At 30.8% G+C, this 23399-nt stretch overlaps 1 protein-coding gene across 8 annotated transcripts in view; it reads right to left on the bottom strand.

Moving 5' to 3' along the window:
- The window catches only part of Lmpt (four and a half LIM domains protein limpet), a 913540-nt gene that overhangs the window by 181981 nt on the left and 708160 nt on the right, over positions 1-23399 (bottom strand). Inside the window, exon 1 of one of the 8 annotated variants that reach the window (XM_075376622.1) lies at positions 15675-16062. The exons of 5 other annotated variants lie outside the window; for them this stretch is intronic. The gene's annotated coding sequence lies outside the window, so the exon portion shown is untranslated. Of the gene's footprint in view, positions 1-15674; positions 16063-23399 lie in introns of those variants that run through there. 2 more of the 8 variants (XM_075376623.1, XM_075376624.1) reach the window with 2 other exon arrangements.

Below are 23399 nucleotides of genomic sequence, written 5' to 3'. Positions count from 1 at the left end.
ACTCGCAAACGAAACATTTTAAAACACATGAACTTTTTCCATTATTTTCACGCGTAAAATAGGTTATGAAAATCCCGGGAGAACTTCGTGATACACTTTGTATACATTTAGTGATCAATTTTTTCACTGGTAAAGAATTTAACTACTTTTAAGCTATTCTACTAGATTCCTTTACATTCTGTGTTTTTGGTCTTACTGTATTTATTATTGCAATGATGATACCTTTAGATTCGATTTAATTTTATATTCCAATCTTTATCTTCCCGTAGTGTGTACATTTTTCAGACGTCCATTTATTACTGAATTAAGTAAAGATGTTTTAAAGTACGGCTAATCTACTTAGTTAATCCCTTTATAAAAACGTACTAAAAATTTCTCTCCTTTTCTATTCTAAAATCTTAACTTTTTACTTTACCAACCCATTTAAATTTAAAATTCCACTTTTAACATCACAATTCTCTTCCTTTTTATTTTTCCCATTGCCTATGTTTCATTACTTTTCTTTTTCTTGTTTAGCCTCCAGTAACTACCGTTCAGATAATACTTCAGAGGATGAATGAGGATGATATGTATGAGTTTGAATGAAGTGTGTAGTCTTGTATATTCTCAGTTCGACCATACCTGAGAGATGTGTGGTTAATAGAAACCCAACCACCAAAGAACACCGGTATCCACGATCTAGTATTCAAGTCCGCGTAAAAATAACTGGCTTTACTAGGACTTGAACGCTGAAACTCTCGACTTCCAAATCAGCTGATTTGGGAAGACGCGTTCTTCCCAAACCCGGTGGGTTTTTAATGTGACCGAATGTAGGAAAAGGAACTGGGTAGGACATTGTGTGAAAAGTATTTTAGTGGATGCGATAGAAGGCTTTGTGAAAGGAAGAAAAGTAAGAGGAAGGAAGAGATTTCAAATGATGGATAGGATTAAGGAAAATGGTAAATATGCGGAAATAAAAAAGTTAGCAAAAGATAGAACAAGAAGGAGAGGAAATCTAGAAATTGGTTTTTAGATATTCACATGACGATTACACACACCAAAAATCAAGTTGGTATTTTCACTTGTACAAATATTCAAATCCGTATAAAAGTAATTGCCTTTACTAGGACTTGAACGCTGGAACTCTCGACTTCCAAATCAGCTGATTTGGGAAGACGCGTTCACCACTAGACCAACCCGGTGGGTTATGTTTCATTACTACAAATCGCACATTTCACTTACATATTTTCTTAGTGATACTAGCAGATAACGCCTGAAGCTTTATTTATTTGTACCAGTCTGCTTGTGATTGGGACGATTTATCAGATTTATTAACCTCTATTTTACTGTTTTTTTATTATGAAATTTATCTCGAGCATTAAATCTATACCATTCAGAATGTCTTCTAATTTATAAATTTTAACCATTTTTGAAAAACAAAATATTATACAGAATGATTCACAAAGAAGATAACAAATTCTACGGACATCTACTGGTGAAAATAAAAAAGAAAGATGTCCATATAAATTATTTATATAATAGTTTCCACTTACCAACAATCTTTAATAATAATGTTCGAGCGCTTTCAGATTATTAATCCATCTTCAGGAACAATGATGTGTTACACATTATAATCATTTACTTCACATATCATTTGGGTCTCAACTGTTTTTTTTTTGTATTTTTTCATTTCTTTTTTTTTCATTTTTAGTCTCAATTGTTTGGGTCTCAAAGTAATCAATTGTTATCTCAATTGTAGATAACAATTGAGACCTTCATAATGACATGACGGATAACGTTAACTTTATTTTATCTTTTGACGAGCAGTTGTTATATTTATATTTTTTTTTAAATTCAATTTAGTATAATTAATGATACGTGAAGTAAATAATTATAATGTATAACAAATCATTGTGCCTGAGGATGGATTAATAATCAGAAAGCGCTCGAACATTACTATTAAAGATTGTTGTTAAGTGGAAACTATTGTATAAATAATTTATATACAAGTATTAATACCAACGGGAAATACTTAATAAAGTTCACGTTCATATAAACACAGATTCGGAAACGCTTCGTTAGCGAGTGTCAGCTGGTGAAATATTTCGACCTGATTTCTGCACCTTTGGTAAAAATAAGCCAAACTGTAATTCTTGGGAGCCAAATTAGGAATAAATTTAGTGGTTTTATATGAAATCTTCTGAACTGAAAAATTTAAAAAAGGTCCTGAACAGTATTTTTAGTAGGTTTTAAGAAATCTAGGATAAAATAAAAAAGATTGAGGTCGAAAAAAAACTGTTTTATATTTCTATTTAAATGTACCTTAAAAGTATTGTAAAGGAATAATATTAATATTTTTCTTTATAAAGAATTGTCAACTTTATTCGTGAAAGATCTTTTGGCCAAAAAAAAAACATTTTAACCTCGTTTTAGGATAAATCTAAGAATAATCCATTAATTTTAGGATAAAATAATGTTAATTTAGATCTAATTTACGGATTTTTTTTTCAAAGATTTTGCTACATTCATTATCCTACAATTATATGTATGTTCGTATCTGTTATCGTAAAATGGTATAAAAGTTGTTACGATAAATGTAAAAGTTAGTACATATGAAAAGAATAAATGCCAACACAGAAGCAAAAATTTGGGTTAATATTTTAGGATATTTAATTATTCGTTAAAGAGATAGTTTTACGAATAAACTAATAATTAATTTAGTAGCAAGAACCAGAATAATATCAACCTTGTTAATTTTTTTATCATTAGTGTTATATAAACCAACTATTACCTGCTAATGTATATTTAAAAAAATACTGGAAACTGGCCAACATCTAGTATTACTTAAAACAAGACTACTTATCTGCAATTGTAAAGGCTTCGTACAAGTCCAAATAATATTGGAAAGTCATGAACATAAGAACGAACGTAAGGACTAACGATATATGATTCGATTGGGAAAGGAACTTACATTAATCCGTAAATTATAGTCTACATGAATTCAACCTTTAAATGAAATCGGAATCACACACACAATAATAACCAAAATATTTATTCTTTAGTAATATTGAAAATTTTGTTTCGTTTAATGCCTAGGTAAAATTTTCCACATTTTGTTTTTAATAAGCATCGACTTAATTCATCGGACTTCACTGAAAATCAAGCTCTCTACTAGTATTGTTTAAAACTTTTGTGTTTTATTACAGATTTAACAAAGCTATTTTACGCCAAACAGAAAATAATGTGGTTTTCCACCCCAATCTTTTGTCTTTTACCCCAGATTTCTCGAAAAATACTACTCAAATACCCCAAAACAAAGCCACAAAGTAAAAAACCCAGAAAAAAATAGAGGGACCTATTTTTCGTTCTAGTAACTATTTCTTTTCTATTTTTCAAGTCAGATTTCATATAGAACCATTAAATTTACCCCTTAAACTAGGTCCCAAGAACTACGGTCTGGCTTAATTTTATCGAAAGCGGAGAAATCAGGACTAACTTTTTCGCCTTCCGACACTCGTTAACGAAGCGTTTCCAAACCTATGATTATATGTTTTTTTTTTTAATTTTCACCAGTGGAACATATCCTGAAAGTTTGTTACTTTCTTCGTGAATCTATATATATATATATATAGAGAGAGAGAGAGAGAGAGAGAGAGAGATAATAGGTATTAAACGAAATAAAATTTTCAATAATACCAAAGAATAAATATTTAGGATATTGTGTGTGTGTGTGCGCGCGCGCGTGCGTATGTGTGTGGTGTGTGTGTGCGCGCGCGTGTGTGTGTGTGCGTATGCGTTTTCGATTTCATTTAAAGGTTGAATTTTGAATTCAACAGACTAAAATTTATGGATTAATTATAATATTATTAATATATATATATATATATATCCGGATTAATTTATGGATTATATATATATATATATATATAACGGATACGGACGGATCAATGAACTAATAGGATTTAGAATTATTTGATATCTCATGTCTTGACATCAGTTTTTTGTATACTATTATTTAAAAAAATTTTATACTTAATATCTAATGAAAATACTTAGATTCTTTGAATCATCCGAGAAGAAAGCATATATTTTTGTACCTTTTAATTGAAGTAAGAATAATTTTAGATAAAAACTGTCGGTAACACACACACACACACACACACACACACACACACACACACACACTCAAAACTAATATTTAGGTATTACTTACTTAATATTCATTTCATACCATGCATGTTTAACATCAAACGAAAAAGGTATAGTTTCTTACCTGAAAAGAAAAAATATATTAATAATTTTATTACTCAGGAAAATAATAAATAAAAAATCAATAAAGTTATTATTAATTCAAAGTTACAAAAGTTTATTATGTAATTAATTAATTAATTACATCAAAATAAATACTAAAAAAAAATATTTATGTTCATCTGAAATAAGATTCGAAGAAATGGAGACAACTTACCTTTGAATTCAGGGGAAAAGAAGATTGATTAATTTTTTTTTTTTGGTTAATTATTAAATAAAGGATTAAGAAGAGGAATAAATCATCAATTGATTAACAACATGGAACGACATAAATAACAATCATTTACTATCCTGATTTGAACAGTAGAATTATTTTAAATTATCTGTTAGGAAGAAAGGTTAACGAAGATCATATAAAAGATGAACCTACATAAATAAATAAAATTATGATGAATAACTATCCGTGAAATTAAAACCATGGAGAAAACGGTAGTAAAGGAGAAAGTAAGCAGGAGAAGGAGATAAAATGCTACTTTGTTCAATGTATCATATGTGTCTTTTGAAGAGTTTTTTCTTAATGTCTCGTGAAGATGTGTCTACATGTTAGCATTGCTAGCTATGATTCCTGCAGCCAACCCCAACACTTTTTTCAAATATACCTCTAAAAAATCTAGCAAGTAATCGGCGGAAGGTCGCCCAAAAAAAAAAAAAAAATATATATATATATATATATATATAGAGAGAGAGAGAGAGAAAGTAATATCTTAGGTAACACTAAGAAAGAAAATGATTTTATAGTTTTTAAATTAATCTTCAAAAATAGTTCAATTTTAGATATAAAATTAATTTTTAGAGGTATACATTGTAAAGTAAATAGAAATTAGAGTTTATCTATTTGAATACTAGATCGTGGATAACGGTGTTTTCTTTAGTGGTTGGATTTCAATTAACCAAACATCTCAGGAATGGTAAATCTGAGACTGTACAAGACTACACTTCATTACACTTATACATATCATCCTCTGAAGTAATATCTTACAGTGTTTCCGGAAGCTAAACAGAAAAAGAGACAGGGTTTATCTACTGATTATTTTGAAGAAACCATTTATAAAAATCCAACCAAAATAATTTCAAAATAATTTCTTATTCAAAAAGATGAATTTGTTCTTTTTTTCTCAGTTTCAAGGTAATTATATCAAGTTGTCTAAAAGGTATTGAGCCTTTGGAAGCCAAAATTGAGAATACATTTTTTGTTATTGGAAAATAATATTATGAAACCCATATAAGAGTATGAACCAATTTTTTCGATGATCTTCTGTAATTTTTGTCAAAAAATTGTGACACGTGGTTTTTCACAAGCCTCTTTTGAAACTAAATCAACACCATTCAGGAAGTTCTCCAGAGACCAAAACAAATTATAGTCAGATGGTTCTAGATTCGGGCTACATGGTGGATACATTAAAACCTCTCAGTTACTTTCTCTCAATTTCTGATAGGTCGTTAAAAATGTATGCGGTCTGGCGTTGTCAGCGTGGTATACGACACCCTTTCTGTTGAGGAGTTCAGGCCGTTTCTTTCGAATTACTAGATGCAATCGCACATTGGCAGGGGGAGAAGGACAACGCGTAAGTGTTTCTACAGTCAAGATCCACTTTGCAGGTGGAGGTGGAGTCGGTAGAACACGTAGAGTTCGAGTGCCCCATGTGGGAGCCAAGTAGGAGGAGCCGGTCTCAGAGGTTGGCCTAATTACGCCAGATAAAGTCGTCCGTTTAATGACGAGCGGTGAACGGTCGTGGGGGCGTATCTCAGAATTTATTAGGAAGATTATGAAAGAAAGATTAAGAAAGAAGATAGTTTGTAGCCAAAAATCGTTTAGGTCGGCCAAAAAAGAAGAATGGAGGAAGCTGGTGGAACAATTGGACACGGACCCCTGGGGAAAAGCCTACCAGATAATTATGAAAAGATTCGGTAGACGCCTCCCCAGGTTGTTTTTTTTTGACGTGAGTTCTGGCTGTATCGTGTGTTTATGGTCGAAGTGTTGATTTGCGTTGCTTGTCGCCTGTCCCCATCGTCCCCCCCCCCCTGTTCAGCCTTAGGGTTGCGTCCGCGCGGGGTATGTTGCACGTTATGCGGCAGAGTGCCGTGTGCGATAAAACGGCGCAAGCATGCGATGCTCGTTGGGCGGGGCTGAGCGGCGGGTGTTCGGTACTCTCTCTATGTAAATTGGTGTGTTAGTTGTTTGCTGGGAGTGTTATTTTGTTGAGTGAGTTTGTTCTGACATGTGTGGGTGTCTGCGCTCCCTGATGTTATGCCCAAAGATAATTCCAGGAAGCGTTGACGAGGGAGAGGTGGTTTAGTCGGTAGGAATCCGACACGGGTCTCCGGATGTCTTATACAAGAATCCACCTCCTCTTACGTAAATGACTGTATCGCAGTGCTCCGGTGAAGGAATGGGAAAAAAAGATGCAATAGTGTTAATTGTCACAATACAGGTCTACCGTACGGCCTTGCGGCAGCGGCTCATGATGCACGATGTCCTTCCAACCTCACCAAACGCTCAGCATAACCTTCCTGGGCGTTAGTATGGGTTTTGCCAAACACTGAATGTGGAGCTTCGACTATAATCTTTTTCGCAGATTTGTTGCAGGTTATCCTCTTTTCATCACTCGTAATCAACCGCTTCAGAAATGGCTTGATTTTGTTATGTTTCACCAGATTTGCAGATAGAAATTCAATCAAGTAATCTTTTGAGTAAGATCGTGTGGCACCCAAACGTCGAGCTTCTTTTTGTCGCCAACTTTCTCCAAATGGTTTAACACTGTTTGGTGTTGGATATTTAGGTTATTGGCGATATCATGACTGCTTACACGCCGGTCTTCCTCGACTTTTGCCAGAATATGCTAATGCTACCTCGTACACAAAAGGCTCAATACCTTTTAGACTACCTATCACATAGAGAGGAAAATAAATCTTTAATGAAATTTTGATTTTGGCATTTTAAGAAATTTAAATTAAGTATAGAAGAGAGGGTTTAATATCACACTTTTAAATGTGTGAGAATTTTAAAAGTTTCCATTAGATCGTATTGTGTCTCCAAGAAAAAGGTTTTGTTGGTTAAAATTTCTCATTCATAAGAAAATTTCGATAGCATTATTTTTCTTGTATTCGCGGAACCCAAAACTACTTTGTATGTAAAATTTCTTAATTTCTCGGTTAACAAGTTTAGTTATTTTTTCTGTCGTATAGAACATAAGATTACAAATACAAATAGACATAAGATTATTGCTAAACATTTCTCAAAAAAATCTAAAAAAAATTTGTAAATAGTTAAGTCATTACAAGAAATTGTACAAAAAATACAAACGATATTATTAAATTGTTTACATTTTTAAAGTTATTAATAATAATAATAATAATATTATATATATATTATAACATAATTAAAGATACATTGATAGTCATGTCTTTAAAATTAATTTTTATTTAACGCAATATATTCATCAGCTGTTTTGATAGTGAGGCGTAAAAATGATTTCAATAAAATAAAATCATTTCTATAAGTAGATTATATAAACAGAACTTTCATCATTAAAACAAAGCTGAATTATTATCGTATTATTTTTTTTAGTTTGTATTAATTATAAAGAAACATAAGAAGTTATTTAACCTAAGTTTGAGTCATTAATGTTGGCATAGCCTCATAGTCAGCTGAAGTATGAATTCATCGTATTTCTAGTAATTAAGACGTTTTTTTGTTATCTTCAAACAAAATAGAATTTTGATATGACTCATAAATTTCTATTTCTTGAAATGCTAAATTAGTTTTAATATGATTAACTACAAAATAAATTATCATAATAAAATTAGTAAACATCGTAATTAAATAAACATTTAAGAAAATTAAAATAACCATAATGGGTTAACTTTTTTATTTTTTGGGGGGGGAAAGAGCGGGTATCAACAGCTACGGTCATTAGTCCGTTGGAAATTGGTAGCGTATGAAAAAATGCCGTGATTGACTGGGATTCGAACTTTGTACCTCCACCCGAAATTCCGACATGCATTTCTTTATTTTAATTAGAAATTTATGAGACTGTAATACTATTTTTATAACAGTTCTCAATGTATTTATTATCAAACCTAACACTAAAACTCAATAATATTTAAAAAAATAAAACAATCGCAAATATAATACAGTACTTCTATTGTTAAAAAGGGAAAATTATTTCGATTAAAGAATGTAATGAATGGTGGGAATTATTAGGAAACATGCATAAGATTATAATAAATCTAAGACAAAACATCGAAGTGAAAAATTCCTTTTTTTTGATTTTTTGGACACCTATATACTTTTTTTTCTTTTAGCCTCCAGAACTACCGTTATGTATTACTAGGATGAGATGAATTCAAACCCAGGACCTCCGGATGAACGGCCAAGGCACTACCACTCGCTAACATAGGCCGTTGTTATATATACCTTATATATGTATGTATACGAAGGTCTGTACAGAAAAAAACCGGACATTTTTACTTACGCGACAACGGAGATATGTAGTGACGCGTGGTTGACCGCATTGTGTTCCGTACAACCTCCTCTGTAAACACATGTTCTTGAATTGTTGATATCTCGTTTATTTTCTGTGTTATCGTTATTTGAATGCAACTTAAGTGTTAGTGACGATTTTTTATGATTGAACTTTTTTGTATCAGTGTCGCAGGCATAAACTAGCTTTCGTCACCCGTTATGATCCTTTGCTTGCCTGTTTCATCGTCATCAGCTTGTTCAAGAAGTCGCCGATAAACGTCTATTCGGTGTTCTTTCTGTTGCTCTGTCATCAAACGAGGAACAAACTTTGCTGCGACTGTTCAATTGTTTAGTCAAAATGTCACGGTATGATCCAATCAAGTTGCTAATCACTTTTTTTTAATTTTCTGAACGTGGTTGTCATCAGTTGAAGTCAAAAGTATTTCTGGTCGAAGGTCATCTTCAATTGATTAACGACCAATTTTAAATTGTGATAACCATTGGTAATATTGCATACTATCTAGAACATCATCACCAAGTAAGCATGTTTCAAACGTTAAATCATTCTGTGGAAATTTTCCCCAAATGCGAGCAAAATTTTACGTTGTACAGTTTCTCCCGAAAATCGCACACTACAAAAATCGTTACTCAAATAACGATAACACAAAAACTAAACGAGATATCAACAATCCAAGATATGTGGTTACAGAGGAGGTTATGAGGAACACAATGTTGCCAATCGCAAGTCACTAAATATCTCCGCTGGCGCATAATAAAAATGTTCTGTTATTTTCTGCACAGACCTTGCATATTAATACTGGATAATATTATGGATGTATTAATACTGGATAATACTAGGAAACGATTTCATATTTCAAAACTGAGGGATACTAGTAGGTAGAATTGCGGATCTATACACTGGCAGTAAAAAGACGTACAATTGACGAATACCACTAAACATGGTACAAGTTATCAACGGATATGTTTCTTTCTGTTTAGCCTTCGGAACCACCGTAAGGTATTGTTGCTTGAGAGGATGAATGAGGATGATAAATATGAATTTAAATGCAGTGTAGCCTTGTACAGTGTATCAGGTCGACCGTTCCTGAGATGCATGATTAATTGAAACTCAACAACCAATGAACACCGGTATCCCCGATCTAGTATTCAAATCCGTATAAAAGTAACTGTCTTTACTAGAATTTGAACCTTAGAACTCTCGACTTCGAAATCAGCTGATTTGTCATAACGAGTTAACCACTAAACCAATCCGGTGGGTTATCAACTGATATTACTCAAGATTAGCGTGCTGTCAAGCTTTCAAAATTTATTGGATTAACTAATTTAAGAACGAAAACATTTAACTAAATTTTAAAATTTAATAAAGTGATAGTTAAATTAAATAACCCTAGCCATTTAATTTGTAGGAGTGTTGTATTATTATTATTATTATTAGTAGTAGTAGTAGTAGTATAGAAGTGTTATTTATTATTGTGAAGGCTTTTATTAGAACATTAATTCCCGAATTAACTGTTTAAAGTTTATTATTAGATTTAATTCTGAATGTAATAACGTAATAAAAATGTTATTACGAAGGGGTTTTATTTAGTTTTATTGCGACCGCGATTTTTCCCATTTTTGCAACATTGCTTATAACTCAAAAGTGAAGGCATTTTTCGAGAAACCGTTTTCGCCATCGTTTTTCTCGTAAAAGTTTACATTAAAATCATGTAACACATGTAACATGTTCCTATTTAAAAAAAAAGTTTGATTCATTATAGCCAATCCAAGATGGCGAAAAAATTTCAAATGGACCAAATGATAGTAGTAATTTTGCAATTTGTAGAGTTGCTCTTGTTTGTACCTGCTAGTAACTCTGTTTTGAAATATGAAGTCGTTTCTATATTATTTTATATATTAAATTAAAAGTAATTCCTATTATTAGTAAACGAAAACGGGTACAAAATACTTAAAAATTTCACCCAAATTTCAATCGATTTGAACAAATGAGATGTCATTTTATTCACAATAAAAAGCTTTGCAATCTATTTAATAAAACATAATTCGTTAAGGTAATATTTACGGAGCTATTAATGGTTAAAAAATGGTTAAAAAGTTTTAACAACTTATAATATTAAATAGGTAAATTTGAAAATTGTTACAAGTTGTTGCACATACGTACACAAAATTTCATTAAATTATCGAAATCCGTTTTTAGTATACAAATATTTATTGAAAAAAAGACAAAATTCCACAAAAAGGAAAAATGAAATGAGGCACGGTATTTCTAACGATTTTCTTTATTTTGATTCCTGAATCAGTTTGGTTAACATTCCTTATGTTTGGCCAACCCCTTTCGAAACACTCTGTATATATATTTAGCCAATAGGCAGGGACGTATCTAAAAATAACTTACACTGTAACAATGATAATGCTATTAATATAATAATAAATGAAATGACTATAAACATTAGCGTTGTCGTGTGGAATGAAAACATAACAACAATTAATTTTCGCCGTAACTAAATATCCTATTATTATATATAGGAAAGAGCAACTGCTCCCATTAGCTATATAACAAATAATATTATATTTCACTTGGTATTAGGTATATTCATTTAATGAAAATACTACCTTTTATTGACAGACAATATGAAAATTAATAGAAATCGATGAAACATATTAAAATGCATCCGTAATCGAGCAGTGCCCAACTAGATAATAAAAAAAAATAATTTTACTACATCAAGATCATAAATTTTACACTTTAAAATATGGAGAAATTATAAGAAAAAATAGAAATATGATATATTGCGGATACATTTTCCATATATGCTCCCAAGAAATTTTTAAAAATTTCTTAAAGGATCAGGCGAGATAAAAATCAGTAAAATCCAGATTATTACGTGAATGAGAAAATTATTTTGGTTTAGTTTTAAATCTCCTGGAGGTTCGATGAAGAGTGGTTAAATAATGAGACGAATAACGTTTAACATTAATTATCAAAATTCATGAAAACCAGGAAGATTTTTCGGAGCAATAAACTATTATAGTAGTCCATCATAATACACAGCGTTCAGAAAGTTGCTGCGCAATGGCATTGTGTAATGACTAAGCGTTTTTTAATTTATTACTTCGTATTTTTATTTCATTATTTTATAGAAACAAATATTACATAAAGAATATTATAATTTATAGAAACAGATATTACAAAAAATGGAATAGTTTATGAAAGGTGCAATGGAACGGTCTCACGCTGGAGGAACCGCTTTCATGATCACGGTAACACCCACGCCAGTTATGTATCTAGGATTTGAATAATAGATCCTGGATATCGATGTTCTTTGGTGGTTGGTTTTAATTAACCACAAAGAAATGGTCAACCTGAGGCTGTACAACACTATAACTTCATTTACACGCATACACATCATTCTCAATCATCCTTTGAAGTAATACCTGACGGTGGTTCCGGAGGTTAAACAGAAAAAGAAACGTTTATAAAAGGCGTTGAAAATGATTTCCTCCGACATCTATACAACACTGCATACGTTTCAATTTATTTTCAATCACTTTAACCAGTTGATGTAACGGAATATCTCGTAGGTAAGCCGTTATTGTGGTTTTTAGTTCGTCAATCGTGCGTGGTCTATTGCGATACACTGGTTGCTTCGCTTCTCCACATAGAATGTAATCTGAGGAAAACAGATCGAGCGACGTGTAGGCTACAAACCCCTCCTCGAAATGATTCGTTCACCAAAGACGTTTCGTAAAAAAATCACACCTTTATGTGCGGTAAAAAGTCCGATATCTTGCTGCTGTGCTAACTTACGCATTGACTTTGATGGACTTTCAGATACCATAGCATCCGAAATAACAAACAGCTTCTGTTCGTTTATCTTAGGTGGACTTGCATTTCAATCAGCGTCTTCAACAGAGCCTGTTGCCCAAAATTTTTCAGTAAGAGTTTGAACTGCATTGCGGTGAGAAGGAAAAGGACTATTTGAAAACTATTTCAGAAAAATTCTGCTTTACTAAATCCGTTTACTTGTCACCTTCATGTAAGACGTGTTCAACGAGAAAAATGCGTTCCTCTGTCGAAAGAGCCATTAAGTTTCTCGCAACTATTGATTCCGGTAAACCACTGATTCTCAAACTTTTTCGCCCACCGCCCACATTGAGAATCAAACATTTTCAAGCACCCCCTAAAATTTCTAAACTTATCATCTGTTAAACATAATAACAGCAATTCTGTTTTTAAGATGCGCTCTTAAAAACAGCAATTACAATTATTGTTTTTAAACGTGGCATATCTTGGGTTAAGCTGAGAGCGGGTGGTGATACATGCTGCCGTCTCAATCTTTAAAAATTTAAATACCTTAGCACAAAATGAATAAAAGTCAAAAACTACAAATTTTTCTTTTTAAAACTTTTCTCAATGATTATTTTTTAATTTGACGAATTCTGAAATCTGAAATTTATTGTCAAAAAGTAGGGTATTCAAGATTTTTTTTTATTCGTCTCTCCATGGCTCTTGGTTATAAAGTTAATTTGAATACTATCATTTTTTATCATAAAATGTAACTGTCCTTTTATTTTTTTGTACTAATGTAGTAGGTATTTAACTTTAGTTTGAAATATCAGGAAAATATAATTTTTGCCTTTTTTTTTTTTTTAATAAGGCATCGCCTTCCTAGACCGTCTGAACGCCCCCAATTTTCTGTGGGCCTTCTATCGCTCCCCTGAAGGCCTCCAGTGCCCAAAAGGAGGCATTATCGCCCACTTTGAAACGAATGCGATAAGCGAAGCAACAGGAAACGAAACTTCTTTCTTCTTCTGTTTAGCCACCGGAACAGCCGTAAGATATATTTTAGAGAATGAATAAGGATATGTAAATGAAGTGCAGCCTTGCAGTCTCAGGTCGACCATTCCTGAGATGTGTGGCAGGAAATGAAATTTAGCATGTTAGCAATCACAATTCAACAACTGACGTCTTGGTTTATTATTGAGCAACGCCCAACGAACCCATAGGGCAACCAACCTAACGCCGAAAGGACCGAATGCACAACATAATTCTAAAGCATACTGCACAGCGACTTTCCGAACCAACTGTATTATAAAATACTGTTATCGATTCTTACAAGTACATTATGAAAATCAAAATATGGCTTTAAAATACTTCAAAAAATTAAAAAGATTTCAACACAATAAAAGGAACACTCTGTGGAAATCATATGAACTTATATTTAACGATTTGTTTGAGGATATTTTTTTACACAGTGGAACGATGACCTTGGATATAACAATTTTAGAAAACCTTCTGGGCGTTTGAAAAGTATGGACTAATAAAATACAAAAAAATTATTGAAAGAATGCAGAAAGTTAATAGCATTTTATAATGTAGCGCAAGAAACAAAGTCATTTCATGTTATGTTTGATAACATGAAATCCACCTATTGATCTGCTCCAGAATTAAAAGCTTCATGACAAATAGCATGAAACTGTAATAGCAATAAACTATAGTCTCCAGCGTAAAGGCAGAATCTGATAAAGAATATATATATTGTGTATCTTCCAAATTTCCGGGGGAAGTTTGGACGGTTAATAGTTCAGTTGGATACTTCCTAACAGTGGCGGCTCGCGTATAGGTACTGTGGAACTGCAGCACCCCATATTTGCACGATATCGATAACATTTCATATAATGAGTCCTTTTTTCTTTAATTCCTTCTTTATACTTGTACAATATATAATCCTTAAGTTTAATGTCACTAGCCATCCCCAATTTATGAAAAAGATACAAAAATCTTTGAATGGTGCTTGGCTGTTGTGCGTATGCGCACATAAGAAGCTGCACGCGAGGCTGCGAGGGAGATAGAGCACTGTCGCTCTAGCAGTGCCGACCCTGGCGTGCTGGCAGGAGGTAGTTTTTTTTTACTACGCGTGTGTTGTGCTTATAAACCGTATATCACATTCTTAAATGTGATAAAGTGTAGAATTATACTATTATCCTGCTTCTTGCTATTCTATTTGATTATTTTTTTCCGTTTTTTTGTTTGTTTTGTTTTACAGAAAAATTTAACCATGTTCTTGAAAAGGCCCAGAAAAAAATTTTTCTGGAACAGTACCCCCCCGCACTAATTTTAGCTACGAGCCGCCACTACGATCCACACGTAATGCGATTCCTAAAAGTTAAAACTGTTCTTTTAAAACTGTTCATCCGGAGGTCCCGGGTTCGAATACCAATTACACTAGGCATTATTCATACGGCATAAATTTCTATTAGGACTAAATGAATTAATATAAATAAAACACAAACCATTAATTCAAATATGAATCAGTACAAACACAATTCAAAAATAAAATTAAAATAAAGAAATAAGATTTTTTTAAAATTATACAATTCCTTAAAATGTCTCTTATGTTTAAAATGGTTTATATTTTACTTAAGGTTATGTATTTAAAAATATTTTTCATTGCTGGTATTGGGAAAGCTTTTAAAAAATAAATACGATGAATGTGTAATTTATTTTTTGTAAAAAGGAAAACTAGAATTTTTGAATGGTTTAAGTTGATATTTTTGGAATATATTATAATAAAATTTATAAACAGCTACAACAGTAACCTATTTATATAAAAACAAATTATAGTTTAAAACGGTTTAACAAGAAATTTATAAAATAAGATTGCCAATACTTAATGTGTGACGCAAGAACAGTTTCAGTATTGACGTAACACAAAAAAACCAACCAAACAAAAACCGCATAACAAAAACCGCATAACAAAAATCAAAATGTAATGCATTTACAAATATTAAAATCATAATAATAAAAGATTTATAAAATTCAAATATAAAGTTCAAAAGTTTCGTGTGAAAATTAAATATTTAAATTAAAACATGACAGCAGAGTTTATTTGGCTCTTACCCAAAACGGTTTGTTTTCTTCACTAGTTGCATTGTAAAATATTTCTTCTTCACCAGATGATGAACGGTGAATTTTTCTTCCTGAACCGCTATTTCCTATCACAACACTATCATTTAATGAAAGATGATTATGCAAATTCTTTTCCCGAGTACATTTAGCTGAACGTAAATAAATTCTATTATCAACATCACTTTTTGTTTTAACCGACTGTACACTATCGTTTGTTTTATTCAATACATCAGCAGTATTTATATTAACATAAGATTTTTTATCAATTTTATTACTACCTACACAACTATGATTAGACTCTTTTGAATTAGGTACTTTACTATTAACAATTTTTGAATCAACAACTGAATCAGCAGCAGTTTCAAATTCTGAATTTGAATCTACTTCATCGTAAGAATTAGATTTACTTGTTTCCGTTATCAAAGTTTTATCGCTATCAACTGATTCTGATATAGAACTATCATCTGTTAATTCTTTTTTTTCTGTTTCATTAATTGTTTCTATATTAGATTCATCATAAACAGATAAAAAATTAGAATTAATTTCTCCATTTTTTAATAATACAGTATTTTCATTTTTACTAGAAGTTTTATCTTTAATACTTTCTTCACCTGTTACTGATTTTGTAGGATTGACATCAGATATTTCGGACGAACTTTTTGATATATCATCATTTTCGCTCGATTCGTTTAACACTTCATTAATAGTTTTTGATGAAATATTTTCATCCAAATTAATAATAATTTTCGTATCAGAACTAATTAATATATTCGTCTCGTTTTTATCAATCGCAGATTTATCGAATTCCGTTTCATTAAATGTTGGATAATGTTCTTTAGGACTGTTACTTTTATTTTCATCTACTTTTAATTCTGTTTTATCTTCTTGTATAACATTTTCAGACGATCTTTCAGTTGAATTATCATTTAACTTAAATGTTTCATTTGTTATTTTATTTTTATCGCCTTGAATATTTAATATTTCTTCAGAATCTTCCGTTAAAACTTCTGATACTGATGGTGTTCTACATCTTAAAATTCTAACATCTTCATCGATTATATCTTTTGGCCAAGGTATATCGATTTTGGATAATTTTGATGTATAATTTTCAGAATTTATTTCTTGATGATTAACATTTGAAACCTGTTTTAATTCTTGAGTAGACGTTATAGATGAAGTTTTATGTATATCAAGCGAACGTGATTTTTGTTCAATTTCTTGTCTTGCAGCAATTACTGCTGCATTTTGTTGTATTTGTTTTGTAACAGCTATTGCTTTTTTAATTCCTATATACATCATAAGTAAAGTTAAAACGATTTCTTCGAATAACTCCATCTTGTTTTTTTCTTTCTTTTCTCTGGTATTAGATGTTAAATAAAATTAACAAATATTATTAAAAAAATAATAAATGGTTTTACCATAAACTCATTAATATTATTATATTTAAAAGAATTTTATCCATTTATTAATTAATCATATATCACAAAATACTTCCAAGAAACAGTTCTCGTTCGAGATGATAGATTTAATATACATTTCTACGACAATCGTAGACTGATATCTGAAATACAAACACAACTACCGTAATATATAAAGAAAGAAGTTCAGAAAAAATAAAATAAAAAAATAACAATCATGACGACAAAGAAGAACAAAAAATAAAGGCAAAAATGAACAAAATGGAAAAAAGGATAAAGGAAGGAAAGAAGAATGAAAAATGAAAACAGAAGAAAAGTAAAGAGCTGGGGAGTAAACAAAGAAAGCAAAGTAATACAGAGTATTCCGGTTAATAAAACCACCGATTATTCGGGGCAGCAATTTAATTGGGACAGTTTTGTAAAAACAAAAATATATTTGTATACTTCATTTAACATTACGCCAGTTTAACAGGCCAAAATGCCGCTTATAAGGCCAATTGTATGTTTCTTTCCGTACAATAACACAATTTGATGATTAAAATCGTTTAACCGTTGTTTAAACGCGGAAGAAAAGCAACTTTTCCTTAATCACGTACTGATCTGCACTGTACATAATTGTTTCATGCTACACAGGAATAGTGTGGATTCAAACACAGAAGTCAGTGGACGTGTCATTTCTTAAAGGTAATTCAGTTCATAATTATTTTGCTAAATGTAGATCAAAAGTCGATGCTGAAGAAGATACTAACATTTTTTTGCACCAACAGGTTAAAAATGTTGATAAATTCTCGAAAATCGACGAAAACATAGAATGTTCTATGATGAAAATGAAACCAAGGATGGCGAAATAATCAAAAAGATTTCTCAAAAACTGGAATAAGTAGTAGATGATGAAGACGGATCTGAAATTAAATGTATATCTAAACAAAATGAAAAAAAAGGTTCATTGACGGACTTCCGCAGTATTTTATTAAAGAAGATAATAAAGGAAGCTCGCTAGCAAAATTTTGAGCCAGTCCCAAATTTTTAACGCCATGTAATAAAAGGGAACCCACCGGGTTGGTCAAGTGGTGAACGCGTCTTCCCAATCAGCTGATTTGGAAGACGAGAGTACCAGGCGTTCAAGTCCTAGTAAATGCAGTTACTTTTATACGGATTTGAATATTTGTACAAGTGAAAATACCAACTTGATTTTTGGTGTGTGTAATCGTCATGTGAATATCTAAAAACCAATTTCTAGATTTTTAGAATTTTGACCTTAAAAGTGGTGAAAGTTAAAAATATTTTGAACAATGATTGCAAATTATCCCTAATTCCGACTATACTAACCGAGATATCACTCGATTTGGGCTTGAAAATACTCTTCAGATAAATATTTAAAAACATTTTTCGGTTTTTTGAATTTTAATATTTTAAGGGATAAAAAACATAATTCTTTTACATTTTTGCAATTCTATGCTACCGTTATTTAATCAATATCTATGATATTTGGAAGCAGTATGATGTTATTTTACGTTTCTAATTCTGATTATGTATTTTGCGTGCGAAACCGCGACGGAAAATCTAAAAAAATAGTGGATCCCGTACTGACAAAACTATTGCTCGAAAAAATTACAATACTCATATAGTTTTTATAAAATGAACAGGCTTTAATTTTTATTTATCATTATTACTGTCACAAGCATGAGTTAAATGAATACAGGAGGGTCCGGGGAGAAGAATCCCCTGACCAGCCAAACATCACATGATCACAGTGGTAACAACAACCCAGGTAAGAACAACAAGCGGATGAAGCCGCGACTGGGATGCAAGTGTGTGTGTATATATTTACAATGATTACAAATATTTCAACAAATAAAAGTGCCTATATTATTTATTAAACTTAACATTTTCATTTTGTTCTAATGCCATTTTAGCGTTCCATTTTAATGCGCAACATGTTTTATTTTTTAATCAACATTTCAAATAAATAATATTTATTTTACCTTTATTATTATCTTTGTACATTTTTACACGACTGCTCAAAAAGGAGTGTAATGTATTTAATGTACCTATGTATGCAACTATGTTTGTTCCACCGTAGCAGCTCAATGGCTGAACCGATTTAGATGTACGTCACGCGTTGAAATCCTTATAGTTTTATTAGTTTCATATTCTATATAAATATATATATTTACTTAAACATATGTTTTAATAAATTTAAAAAAAGTTATACTATGTACAGAATTGTCACCCGCACTCTTTAATTATCCTATATTCAAGATCAATGATGGCGGCAATTATTTTTTTTTGGCAAGCCTGTTTTTTAATTTTTATTTATCTCTTGTCTTCTTTAAAATAATGCTTTTTATTACCATCATATTTTTTTTAGAAAAAAAAACTTTTTTTTAAAGAAACATAATAAAAAGCAGATACAATTCTAAAATAGGTTAAACTAGCTACAAACATATTATCATGATCTATTACATTCTGTTACTAGGGTTGACAGTCATTAAGCACGTAGCCAATGGGAAAATTCCAACCGTTGAGACATTAGAAATTATGTAATACATTTTAAAATATCTTTTTTAACCGTCAATGTACAAAACACTCATCCAGCTTTAAAGGATAAATATAAATATTTCTATCTAGCAATCGAGTACAAAAATAAATGTTTACGGATAAGCCGTATTACACGAAAAGCAATTATAACAATATAATTCTGCAATAAGAAATTTCATCAAATTTGTAGAACACAAGTTTTAAACGAAATTTTCAGTAAATGATTAAACGTTATTTTTTTGGGAAAGGACGCCCTCTCTGGAATAATTAATAATTATGCATTAATAAATTTAAAAAAATAATAAATTATATCACAATACCAACTGTAGCAAATATAAGCATCTGGTCCAAGTAGACTTCTAAATCCTCTGGCAAAGAGCCCATGTAATATAATACTTTAAAAAAAAGTCGACACTCATGTAAACGTATGTGTATGTATATAATACCAAATATAACAACCATACGGATCTGTATATTCTATGTGAATTTTCTTATTTCTTCGTAACTATACCATTAAACCATACAAACGAAACACACTTTCATTTCCTTTTCAACAGGGCTTGATTGGTTACGCTTAATAATATCCGAAACAAATAAAAAACAGTATCCAAACACTTTCACTTCTCTTTCATAATAAAATAATACTTCAAATATATATTCTTAACGGAACAGTTATTTCATTAGTTCTCGGCCTAAATATATATTTAAAACAAAAATAACCTAAGAACATTAAATAGATCGTACAAGTAACACACGTTTTACACTTTATGTTAAAATGTTTGATTATTTTAACTTGAAATTTTTCATTCATTTTATTTTTTTAATACGTGTATAAAAAATATAAAATATTTATTGTTTTTAAAATTTAATTTTTTAACAAAAAAATTATATTTTAGGATTACGGATACGTAAAATTTCTTGTTAACTTTTGTATTTCCTAAGATATGAAACATTTACGCTTATGATTTCAATATAATACATCGTAAAACATTATCGAAACGTGAAATAACAATAACTTTATTTAAACATAGAAAATTTAAAAATCCTACCCTACTAAAGGACTTTTGTATGTGACAGACGCACAGAGACATATACAAATGTCCTTCTGTCTGTCGTGTCAGTTCCCGTTAGCTTAGCACCGGAATGTACCGGTTTCTAGCGGAAAATCCCGATTCGTTAGTACATGTCTCGTGGTGGTCAGGTGTGTACTTGTTATATTATTATACATCTATATATATGTGAAATATAAATTAATAATATATTTTTTTGGACACCTAATACTCCCATTCCGAGACGCCACTCGCCAGGGCAAACCGCCCGGAGAGCGTGCCACAGGCACGCCTCTGCAGCTAGTATAAAATAAAATAGTTACAAGAAAATTCAAACTTTAGATATAGATTCAGAATTAATTATGGTAAGGAAGAAAGGTATAATTATTGATAAATCGATGATAATGAGGACAAAATAACATAATATAAAAAATAATCAAATTTTTACCTATAAAACAAAATTTCCTGATTGACTCACGACACCCAGCCAAAATTTCAGATCAATTGATGAAATTTTGTAAACATGTTCTTCTTACAGTTTTACACTAAGAAAGGGTTTTTTTAAATTCGGAGTTTAAAGGGTTAAAAAAGGGTAACATTAAATTTTACTTTTTTTAATTTCTCTGTAACAAATGAAGATATCAACTTTAATTTCAGTGCGTACACTCTCCATGTGAATATCTAAAAAATAATTTCTAGATTTTTTGAAATTCTACCTTGAAGAAGGTGAAGAATGGTAAAGAAATTCACAAAATGTTGCAAAATTTCCCCATTTACGGCTATACTAAACGAGATATTCACTCTTTTTGGGCTTGCAAATACTATTGAAATAAATATCTAAAAATTATTTTTAGCTTCTTTGTATTTCGATTTTTTAAGGGATGCGACAATATAAATGTACTCATGTACAAGTGTGCCCCTTGTTGGCCCCACTCATGTACAAGTGGGGCCAACAAGGGGCACAGCCTGACCAGCTAATATTTATATATATATATATATATATATATATATATATATATATATATATAATTTAAATATTTTTAAAATCATAATATTTTTGTAAATTTAAATATAAAGAAATATATATTTTTTTTAATTGCTGTTACTGGAGTAGTAGTCATTTCGAAAAGAATGTGTTTGGATAAGTTTTTTTTTCAAAAAATTAATTAAAAAAATTATTTCCTTCCTAAACTAAGTTTATAAGATTAATAAGAAAACAAAAAAAAAAAAATAACTTTGTAATGAGACCCTCCAGACCAGACCATCAAAGGTGTAGATGACTTTGATTTACCAGATTATCTGTTAAAGTAGAATGTAGAAAAAATTTCTTAGTTTAACTTTCCATCAAAAGTGCGGTTATTTGACGAAAACATTGCGACAAATTATTATTTTTACGTTTTAATTTAATGATTCTTAAGCAGTTTTTTTATATTATGTATGAAGTCTAATAGAGTAACCTTGTTAATTTGGATCGCGTTAATCCGTACTTTCAGTTAATCCAGAACGATTCATTGTCAAGATATTTTAAATAAATTATTTTTATTTAATTAATAATTAAATTATTTACATTTTACGGAACTTTAAAAGCATATTTCTTTCGTAATATGGGTTCGCTTTTTAATTTCAAGTGTACATAATATTATAAATATGCTTATACTAAAATGAATTAAATTTATTACTTTTTTATTTTAATCGAAAGATTTATGTTCTCATATTTACTCATGAATAGATTAAAGACTTCAGAATATATAAATCCATTAAGTTAGATTGATGTATTTATACAATGTAATCTGTTGCAGGCATAATAGCTCAATGAACTCGCCCATCCCTCACTCTAAGAAATAAGAGTGATGTATTTTATGCGTAATTTGATTTTATACATTAAGTTAATTCACTTTATTTTTAATTTAATATATGTATACGTACATAAAAGAGATTGTAACTTTCTATATTTTAAATTTTTGACTTGTGTTCTCAAGGGATTATTGTGTCATTTATCTTTCAGGCAGTAGTTATCATCGTAGTCACGCTTATCTATGCAGTCTACCAGCCACGCACGACGGTAAATCAAAATCTTAAATTTTATCGCCTTAAAATCAATATCACAACGTCACAGAGGATTATAAGGTGAAAATACAATTATTTAATTATTTCACGTTTTTAAAATTTTTTAATTTTATTTTTTATTTACTACTATTTAAAGATTAGAAGGCCTGTGCCCAATAGTGGAACCTTTATAGGCTGATGATAATGAAAGTTTAATATATTGACCAGCGCAAGTTATTTAACAACCTACACAATAATGTAGCCTTGCTGGAGTTAAAAGGACTTAGAAACATTCGGAAGCCGTTTTGAAGAACTACTGCAGCACCCCTTGAAGGTTTATAACCATAAATCTAATCTAAGAGAACCTGCTCTGAGTTGATAGCTATATAATGCAGAAAACCGCATCAAAATCGGCGAAACTGTTTTAGAGAAACACATCTACTGCAGCGCCCCCTGGTGACCTATAATTATATAAAAAATATCTAAAAACCTGCTCTGAAGTGATACCTATGTAAAGCAGAAAACCGCATCGAAATCAGTCTATGTATGTTGTGAATGTACACACTCACAGCCTCTTACCTCAAACATAAAAAATCACCAAGACTCCCACGCGTGCCTGATTCTGCTATGGAACTACTCAGAGAAAGCTTTGCACGTAGTCA

This window comes from Lycorma delicatula, chromosome 10 (genome assembly GCF_047948215.1).
Source record: "Lycorma delicatula isolate Av1 chromosome 10, ASM4794821v1, whole genome shotgun sequence".
NCBI classification, from domain to species: domain Eukaryota; kingdom Metazoa; phylum Arthropoda; class Insecta; order Hemiptera; family Fulgoridae; genus Lycorma; species Lycorma delicatula.
Note: the sequence above shows the minus strand (reverse complement) of the source record. Positions and strands in the feature narration are given on the sequence as shown.